This window comes from Lemur catta, chromosome 12 (assembly GCF_020740605.2).
Source record: "Lemur catta isolate mLemCat1 chromosome 12, mLemCat1.pri, whole genome shotgun sequence".
NCBI lineage: Eukaryota > Metazoa > Chordata > Mammalia > Primates > Lemuridae > Lemur > Lemur catta.
Window position 1 is genome coordinate 62,712,695 of NC_059139.1, and position 10,454 is coordinate 62,723,148.

Below are 10,454 nucleotides of genomic sequence, written 5' to 3' on the forward strand. Positions count from 1 at the left end.
TGGAGATGGGCCTGAGCTAGAGAGGCTAGGCTGTAGGGTGTGGAGCCACTCGAGTCCCTGGTCCCACCCCGCTCCGGATAGCATCCTCTGCACCACGCCCACGGACATCTTTGGGCCTGGGTTGAGTTCCTTTGCAGGTTGGACACCTAAGGCAGGAGGTGGTGCGGAGAGCTCGCATTTAACCCCCGACTGCCTCCCAGGATGTATCCGGGAGCCCTCCAGGCTGCCTCATGGAGATTGGGGTGGGGCGGGCTGCAGCCAGGGCTCCGAGGGGGAGGGGAGCTGAGCTGCTTCCCAGAGCTCAGCGATCTTTCCTGTCTTTCTTGAAATGAGATGTAAATATATTCATTACAGTGTGATCCCTCTGATGAAAACAGATAAACATTTTCGTAGGTTGGAAACGTATTTTTCAATTAATTTCAATATGGAGGCCCAAGCACAAGGCGCCCAGTGGGGAGACTAGTCCAAGAGCTGTTGAGGCCCGAAATGTACAGAACGCTTGCTCCAATGTCCAGAGGTGACAGTGGTAACTTGGCTCTAGCTGGACGGGGGCCCAGAGCGTTGTCCATGGCCTGGGGAATCCAAGCGACCTTTCTAAGCCTAGGCCCAAGCCTAGGGCCAACCTGCATAGCAAGGGGACAAGAGCAGGCCTTCCCGTGGGCTCCCAGACTCCCTCGTAGGTTCGGTCTAGGAGCAGGAGGCTCTGGGGCTGAAAGGAAGAGAGGCGCAGGGGTGCTCTCCTGCTCCGCGGGCCCGTCTGGGTGCCCCCGAACAGCGGGTTTCTCTTCGATGGCTGGGGTGGCCCCCGCCTGCACTGCGCACAGAAAGACAGTTGTCTTTCTGAGCCCCGAGATCTCTGTGTGTCTCATCCAAAGAGAGATAGAGCCTCCCAGGAACTCAGGGGTCAGGTGGGTGCCCCTGCCGGGCGGACAGGCTGCAATAACCGGCTTTCCATTCTCTGAGAGAGCGCAGACGGAACTCAAGAATCTTCTCGCACCAAGGGAAAGTTTAGGAGTCGAGACCGCAGTATCTAAGCCACTGGTTGAGCCTTGTGACAGCTGGAAGTTCCCTCTTGGTCTGGCGATCTGTTGCCTCCCGCCGGCTGGGCTGACCCATGTCAGCGTCCCGGGGATGGGGGACAGGGGGCGAGCGGCCCGGGATCTCCTCATAGCGCGGAGAGGGGCAGGACCCAGTACTGGCCAGAGTACCTGGGCTCAGCGTCCTTTGCCTCCCCAGTCCCTCCCTGGTTGCTGATGTGGACAGGACCTGGACAGGAGGCGAGGTGTAGCAGGTGGGAGCCTTCTCTGCCTGGGTGGCCTCCAGGAGGTCCCAGAGCAGCGAGCCCACCTTCATGCCGGGCGCCAGGGGGAGCCGTGGAACCCGGGTGTGAGGCCGCAAGCAAGTGTAGACCGCCAGACCGTCCCCTTGAGGCGCGCGGCCTGCCAGGGCTGTCGCAGCCCTAAAGAGGCAGGAGAATAGGGCTGGGCTAACCTGCTAGGGTAGAACCGACTGGTTCCCCGGGGCCAGAGGACGTACAACTTAACAGCTGGAGAGCGGCCCCCACACAGAGACTTCCCTCTCCAAATCACCTGTGACCTAGGAAAGTCAAACGTTCGCTTCTCTAACCCAAACACTTGCTGGACAACTGAGGACTTTAGAGACTTTGAAGTCTGTTTAAACTACCTTAGCCACAAGCTTTGCGGAATACATCAGAAAGGCCATCTGGGGACGTGTTCTTTTCTGGGAATCGCTAGGGAACGAGGTTGAGCCTTATCTGCCGCCAGGGTACAAGGCCTGGCTCTAGGGAAGAAAATTATGACCTCTGCCCCCACACTCACACCCCAACCTGGGACCAGGCCCGGTCGAAGCCCATGGGTGGGGACGTAGGTGCCTCCTGCACCCGGACAACCTCGAGCTTCGGGAACTCTGCCCCTCAGGTTGGTCCAGGCTCTCAGCCTTTGGCAGCCGCAAAGGGGGGTCGGCTCCCTCAGGCCCCACGGCCCAGCTTTGCGCCCAGGGGTACCGGCATCTGGAGTCCTCTCCATACAAGCTCACCTGAGCTTGTCTGCTTGGAGAGTGCAAAATAAGTTTATTTTTAAAAAATCTTGTTTCTCCTCTTCCTTCACTCACTCATAGGCACTCCTTATTATCTCCTACAGTGGCAGAATCGACTCCTGTGAGCTCCGCGATTCCGCAGAACAAATCACCTGAATGTCTCTGCAAATAGCAGACCGGGAGGAGCATGGGGAGGAGTGGAGGGGGACACAAGTGGGAACTAATAAAACTCTTGTTAAAGGGCCTGCTCAAGATCCGTGGCGTCACTGGGCCTTTTACTTGGGAAGCCAAAGAGTTGTATTCCTAAATGAGTTAAAGACCCATTTACCTCTGTCGTGTTCTATTCATCAAGCCACAAGTTGAGAGTTCCTAACATGAAACTATTTGTTTGCTTACACAACCAGCTGGGCGCAATTTCACGTCTGAGATATCTATCTGAAAGCGCCTCTCATTTATTATCTCTCCTTGTCAGCGAATCCATTTTCCCGCTCCCCCTCCCCCCTTTGGAGTTTATTTATTTATTTATAGTGGAACTTCTTTGCCTGAGAGGACCTGGGGTTGGAATACTCCCCAGGGAGCAGCCGATCCCTGCGCAGGGGTCTGCTGCGCCCAGGGCGCGTGGACCAGGCAGCAGCAGAGGCGCGCCCGCGGTCACAGCTGACCCCGGCTAGCAGGCGAGCCAGGGAGCAGGGTGGGTGGCGGGTGGGCCTGGCCGGACACTGTGGAGCTGCCTTTCTCCCTGGATGTCCTCTCTGCTAGCTCTCCCTCTGTAAGCCTCAACCACCTGTGCGAGGAGGTGGGGGTGGGGGAGGCCCGGGAGCAGAATCCAGGAGCCTTCCTCCGAGATGGGGGCCCAAGATACGGATTTGAAACATGCTTTCACAAAGCCTCACCTAGTCCCATGGGGCCAATTTCTTCTCCGGGGGCCGGAGCACAGAGTGAGTAACCAAGATGTAAATAGTTGCGTGATGGGTTGGGGGAGGGGGCAGCGCATTTATTGTGTGTGCTGAGGGGAGAAAGCTGCACGTGGTTTCAATTTTGAAGCACAAAGAAATAACATGCAATGCATAAAATAGGTTTATGAATGTAATTGAGAGGAAAGAAAACAATTAACACGGTGCAAGGTTGCACACTCGATCCCCCACCCCTCGCCTTCCCTTCTGCCCCAATTTTGAGAAATCCGGATCATGTGAATAGAGTGGGTCTAGGCAGTTGGATCCGGCTGACAAGGGAACCCCTGATGGGGATCTCAGTGATGGCTGGATAATGATGTCTATCCATCTCCTAGTCTGCTAAGGCCTCCTCTAACCAACCTGGAAGCAATGGATCAAATCCTCAAGTCCAGCATGTAAAATACTCCCAGTTATAAAGAAGGAAAGGAGAAGGGGTGTCTGGAGGAGAGAAGGAGAAAAAGAAAGAAAGAGATAGCGAGGGATTTCTTTAAGAAAGACCAGGCTGGTCTCTGCAAGCTATCCTATTGTGTTGATTTAGGAAGACATTTGCTGTATATAACGTTTAAGGCTGATAATATCATTGCGCAGCCAGATAAATAAAGCGTTGGCCCAACCGTGGGGTCAGCGATCGATCTCTGGGCTCAGAGGAAAAAGGAGAGAGACAGGGTCGTGCACGAGGCTCTGTCTGTGTGCCTGTCAGTCGGCATGCAGGAGCCCGAGTGTGTGTGAGCGTGAGCGTCAGGGTGTGCGAGGGGGAACCAAGTCTTCAGCTGGCCAAGAGGCTCATTAGCATTCCTAACCCATGGACCTGCGCTGACAACTAACAGAGATATCCCGCTCACCACCAGGCCTCCTCTCCTTTTGTCTTCAGATCTGGAGGAGAAAAAGATTTCTCGGTGGAAGCTGGAGCCTGAATCTCCATGTGGTTGTTAGAGAGTCAGTGTATAAAAAAAGACATACCAGGATCTCGCCTGATCTTTCACTCTGCTTTTAAAAACTTTCCTCCTAAAGAGGGAACTTTTTTGCTTTTCTCCCTCAAAGTGTAATATGTTTGTTGAAACTCCAAACTTAAATGAGAGAGAAAAATCCTCTGAAAATATTTTGCCATTTCTCCTTGTTGACATGAAGAGAGGTGGCTGTTTATATGTTTGGCTCACATACACATGTAAAGCTAGTACTTTTAGTTAAAGATTTCTAGAACATAGCAACCAGGGGTTGTTCGAGCTTTTTGTTTCTCTTCTTTCTTTCACTTGGCTGTTTTTTGTTATGAGATAAAATTCATCTTATTTTCTGTAACAAACACCCTGCTTATTACTTTACCATTCTCCTTTTTAAAGTAAAGTACATCCTTCAAAATTACATAGGATCTAATGTTGTATTAACTATTAGAAAAAGTGTAATTTTAGAGGCCTCCATTATCATAAGAAACATTTTAAAATTATGCTCAATCATGCAGTTTTAATGACCTTACACTATTTGGGAGGGAAGCGTCTTTTAACCATATCTCACAGGGATAAATACGTATCCACTTTGCTCTCTTACATCCTGTTCCTTGAACTCCATCAAACTAGGCAGATAGTTTTACATTGGAGTGTACAAATTATCCCATGTTGACAGATGTTTGTCACTTAGTAACTTCTTTCCAAGTTTTTTCTCCTCCCCTAAGCTTTCTTTCCAGCTTGCTTTGTTGTTTTAAAATATGCATGTCTCTCACTGGAATGCCAGTCACGAGTGCAAACTTTGTGTCCAACCTCCCACATGAAATGATCCTTTTAGAGGGAACTCGATATGTCTCAATCTGCACTTCACTCAAAGCCTCTGGGTACGGGGCCACTCACTCACTGGTCCTGGCTCCAAAATAACTCAGCAGAAACGAGTTTCCTACTAAAAGTCCCCTCGAATGTCTCCCAGGGAAGAAATATAGCTCCTATAATTAAAGGAGGCAACGGCCAGAGGGGGAATGCAGCCGGCAGCCAAAAAAAAGTAAGAGTTTTATTTATTTGCTGATTGAACTTGGGTTGTCAAGACCAGCAGGTTTATCCACACTGGAAGTGCTGGAGGTTTGTACTGTATGTGCACAGAAGGGAGAGGTGGGGAGAAAAGGAAGGGGAAAGAGAGGATGACATAGAGTAGGAAGAATGAAAGAGACCAGGCCAACTTTGGAAGAGAGAAAATGATCTCTGTGGGACAATTGGTGAAATTTCCTAGCACTGAATTTGACTAAAAACTTGTAGCTGAGGAATACTGGGGGGAGGGGGGCATTCAGAGGGGATGGGGGTAATTATAGTAATCTCTTAAATGTGACGTATTATCAGGAAAAGCAAGACTCTGTTTTCCCCAGAAAAGTAATGTGACAGCAGGAAATTTATTAGCTGTGCTGTGTGTGGCGGTTTGGTATGTGGGGGGTGGAATTATGGAAGAAGGCTGCAGAGAAGGGAAGAAGTTCCAGGACTCAAAGCAGAAGTGTCATAGAACCAGGAGCCCTCCACACTCTTGGCAAAAGTTACCTAGGAGGTGTGGATGTGAAATCTTCTGTAGAAGACATCCTCTTTGCACCTTATTTTAATTAGTTTCATCTATTTGAGCTGAATCTGGCATTAGAACCACATATAGGATGATTCAGCTCACAGGATGAAGAACACCTCCTAACCTCTTGGACCACCCCCCACAAAGGGGTGGTGGTGGTTACAAGCTTCAAAACAGAAGGAGTGCTCAGGCTGGGCAGCTCATTTCTATTAAAAAGGCAAAACTTTAGCAATGATGAAAAACAGATGATTTTTTTTCTCCCTCTCTCTGAAACAGTTACTCTCTTTTACTGATGTGAAGTGACGTCAGCAATGCTTGCCCTATCCCCTTGGAGAGAAGGGAGAGAGGAGGAGGGGATGTAAGGAGGGAGCTGGGAGAAAGAGCTACAGAAAAAGAGAAAGAGGAGCTGAGAGAAGAGGGGAAAGGGTGTGTGTTGGGGGGAGAGAATGACAATGAATATCCTACACTTTTTTGGCCAAAAAGCCACACAGAGTGGGCAAAACAATGCTTCAGAAGCCCGTGATTGATAGGACACCTTCCCTTACTCTCACCCGATCTACATATTCTAACATATGGAAAGCTTACAGGCCCTGTGCACTTATAGAAGCCGATAATGCATTAGCTCTCAGCAATATTTACAGCACCACTTTTAATACACACCAGATGGTTCGCGACTGTGCCGCCTCAGCCAGCTCACTCCTCGATTTTACTCGGCGGCACTTTGTTGCAATTACGCTCCATGCTGAGACCAATTTTATTGGTGACCTATTTTTCATATTTGCAGCATTTTATGTTAAAAACCTCCTCTCTGGCCTTTTTGCAAAGGGCAGCGCTCAGGAAGGGAGAGCTTAGGAGGACAGCGGTGCTGTGGGGCTGTCTAGGTGGATATTAATATTTATCATGATGTTACATACCTCGGGTTTAAGTGAGTAAACCGGATAGACATAAGTACTCCGGTCATTATGTTTGTTCACTCACCCCCTGTTTGTCAGACCCCCACGGACTGTCTACACGGCGCGCTTGCCTCAGAGTCAATACATCGGACCATAAATATTGTATTCCATTAATTATCACGCCACTGGCTTATCCTGGGCGCCGGCGTCCTCGAGCGACGCAGGGCAAATGAGGACGCTTCCTGAGCATATTTCTAGGCTGGGAACCCCGCTGAAATTTCCGCGGTGCCTGGGAATTCCTGGAGCCTGAGCGCCTGGCTCAAGCCCGGCTGGGCCTGGGGCTGGCGTGCAGGGGAAGGGGGGCGGCGGGAGAAGGCCTGACGCCTCCAGGAGCCTCGGTACCTGTTATCTTGCTACGCAGAAGGCCACAGGGAGAATCCCATTTGGCACGCCGGGAAAGGCTTTCAACTTTATCTCCCGCCATGTAAATATCCCCGAGTGCCCGACTGAGGGACTTTGTTTCGCACCAAACAATATAAATATCCTATTTGCTACAACGCAGGTGTGCTCTTCCTACCCAAACTCCTTTTTCCCCTCGCTTACAGAGTAACTCTTTATACCACCCTCCCTTGGTTAAAAAAAAAATCACAGATGTTTACTTTATTGATATAACCTATACCGTGGTTAGGCTGAGAATAATATGCCTCAACTAACAGTCATTTAGCAAATAATAGAGGCGTTCTGGATGCTTTCCAACGTTACACATGTACTTGGTCATAAAATGATACGTGAAAAAATTAACATCTGCTTTCCTAAAATAAAGTGTGCCAAGTAGCTTTTTATGAATGCTTTCCTCATTTTGAAAAGAAATATGGAGAGATAAACTGGCACCCAGATGTATAGCATATTTATAATGGTTTTAGGATTTAAAGGTAGCTATTCATTGCACAAGCCATTTAAAAACTGACATTTTAAAAGCTACTTAACCCTAGACATCTTCGAATCCTGAAGAGTCTTCCAAATTTTATTATTTAAAGAGGAATTTACTGTAATTTAATTGCATATCAAGGCAGAACTATGTGCAAGTCGGGGCACTGCAGCCTCAGCTCAACAGAAATTCCAACTCGCCTTTTATTTACCTAATTTCTCAGCAAGGTTCCCAGGCCCTTAAGAAGGCAGAGCTGGAAAGTTTAGTTGGGCTCTTTTTTGTTGTTGTTTAATTCCACTATTAGGAAATGAGGCCTACCTTTGAATTATTTCATTAGGATTTGGCCTTTTGGGGGAAGGGGTGGGAACCATAATCATTAGTGGCTTTTTATTATTTCTACAATAAATGGCTAGATTCTTTGTTGAATAAGCTGCTTGAATGTTTTGCAGATGTTCCACTTAGACCAAATCTGACCCCCTATTTCCTCCCAAATAAGTCGCTTAAACTCTCCCACCAGTCCATTTGCTCGAGAGCATCCTCCCCCACCCTAGCAAGTTTATAAGTGTAGGACATAATCTTATGAAATTTCCACCTAACTGCACATGCACACGCACACCCCCCACACACATTTACACACACACTCCCACCCACTGAGCCTCCGAGCGTGGCAGAGGATAAGAGAAGAGCAAAAAGACAGGAACTGGTGAGGCGGAATGGAAAGGAGGAGGGAAGTCTGCCCAGTGGTTACACCCCTGTGCGGAGGCGCGCCCTCCGCTGGACCCCCTCCCCCCCGCTTTGTGCCTTTGGTTTGAAACATTGGAGGTGGCCCGGGTCTGGTTCCCCCCCAAGAACTGGGAATCTTGACCTGCCAAGTGCTTGGGGCCTCCGCCTAAGGTGTCTCGGGGCTACCGGGCGAGCCGAGGCAGAGCCCGGGCAGCCGGGGCGTCATCCCGGCGCATCCACCCCGCGGCACCGCCCCAGCCGCTGCGGCCGCGCGTGGGGACCGAGGGGCTTAACAAAGGGCTCCGCGGGGGCGCGGGGAGCAGCCACGTGACGGGCCCCAGCGCCGCGTCGCGGTCCCGCCGTGGGGAGGGGCAGCCCGCCCAGGGGGCCGTGGGGCTTCTCGACATGAAAAGAAGCGCCGGGCCTCGGGCGGGCCGCGCTGGGCCGTGCTCCGCCGAGAAGTACTTGTCTGGCTCGGCGCTGGCGAAGCCGCACCTCTCATCTCTCCAGCTCTTACTTGAAAAAGCACTTGGAAGAAACTGTGTGTGCGCGCGGGGAGGGCCGCGGGGTGGGCCGGGGCCAGGCTGCGAGGCTGAGGGGGGCCGGCTTGTGGGTGGATGGGGAGGAGGTGGAAGAAACAGCTCCTTTCTGAGTGACAGGACCCCTTTTCAAAGGGCAAACAGAAAAAAAAAAAAGGCTCCTAATATGAATAGAACAATTTCCAATGTTTCGCAGTTCTTCCCCTCCCCCCTTCAAAGATGGAGATTCCCCCCCCTTTTTCCCCTTTTTTATTTTTCTTATTTTCTTTCCTTTTCTTTCCTTCCTTCCTTCCTTTCTTTTTTCTTTTTTTTTTTAAGATTGGAATTGCGTGTTGCAAACTGTTTTTATGTGTTTTCAGGAGAAAGAGTGATCCATTGACATCAAAAAATCTTCTTGGGTTGGTAAAAATTATTGAAACATGTTAACATGTTGTCGGCCCCCTGGCCAGAGTGAGTGAGGCAGCAGAGGAGTCAGGCTTCACACAGGGGGCTCTAACGGTGGTGTGTTTGCAGAGGAAAGAAAGGAAATATCTTACAAAGTTCTCCCTCGTCCCGGGAACAGAACCTGTCACATCTTTACTTCTTACCAGAAAAGAGATAGTGTCCTCATTTCCTCATTTTGAACAGCTCTAAAGTGATTATTAAATCACTCTGTGAGAAATCAGGATGGGAGAGGAGAGCTCATCACATACACACACACATTTTTTTTTAAACTCTGCCTTCATATCATTTAATCTTGGAAACACTTTTATTATCTACATTCTCAACCTCAGCTTTTTTTTTTAATTGAAGGACCATGCCTTATAGAAGAGAAAACCTTCTTTTAAAAAAGATTTAAACCCACAGTACCAGTTGTTTGTTGTTGTTGTTATCGTGATTATGACGGTTATTATGTCGTCTCCTCCTTTCTGCACTTGATCTGATGAGAGAACTTTTTTTAAGAGTGTGAAATGAAGGACACAAAGACAGTATATCAATGAAAAGAAGAAAGTGGCCCTTTTAATGAGAACTAAAGAAAACCCAAATGTAGATGAAGTGTACCGTAAAAGCTGCTTCAAAGTCCATCTTAATTCCCTTGGGCTCAGTCATCAAGAACATGTGATAATTGGGAGTTCTGCACGGAGGTAAGGCAGCCGCGGGGTGGGGAGTCACGCAGATGCGCCTCCCTGCCCTATAATTCCAAATACATTGTACCCAAGAACTTGGAGATATTACAGAACCCAGAATCGGCGGCTACTCCACCTTCACATGCTACCTGCTCATTAAAGTAATTTTTTTTCTTCCTGAGTAACTGTGCTCACTAGGGGAGTCTCATCCTCTGTCCCACCCCTCCCGCCCCCCAGCAGGTTGGTATATGCCGGGCCATATTCTAAGGTTCTGACTGTTATTTTGTGATCAACTCTGTTTAATTTTCTATTTATTTTCGGACCTCAGCCTTTCTGGATCACAAAAGTCCCCACAAGTAACACAGCAATAAATCTGAACAAAAATAAGACAGATTTCCTCATCGATGTGTAATAAAGTTAAAGGACATTGTTTTGTCAGACAAGCGCTAAGTAGAAAATAAATCTCAGAGTCTGGGGAAACAAAACGGAGCGCTGCTGGCATGTGTGTAAATTTACTTTTAAAAGCAATAAATCAATGTTAAATTAAACAGCTGGGTACCCTGTCTAGGAGAAGGTTCCGTGTTTAAGAAGACCTTGATGGGAGAAATGTGCTATTTAACAAGACACACACACACATACACACAAAGTTAAATTTTTATTGCGATCCGGAGGCAAGACTGGCCTGGGAACTTTTCCTCTGAACTTCAGAGAGGGAAAGGGGAAGAAGAAGG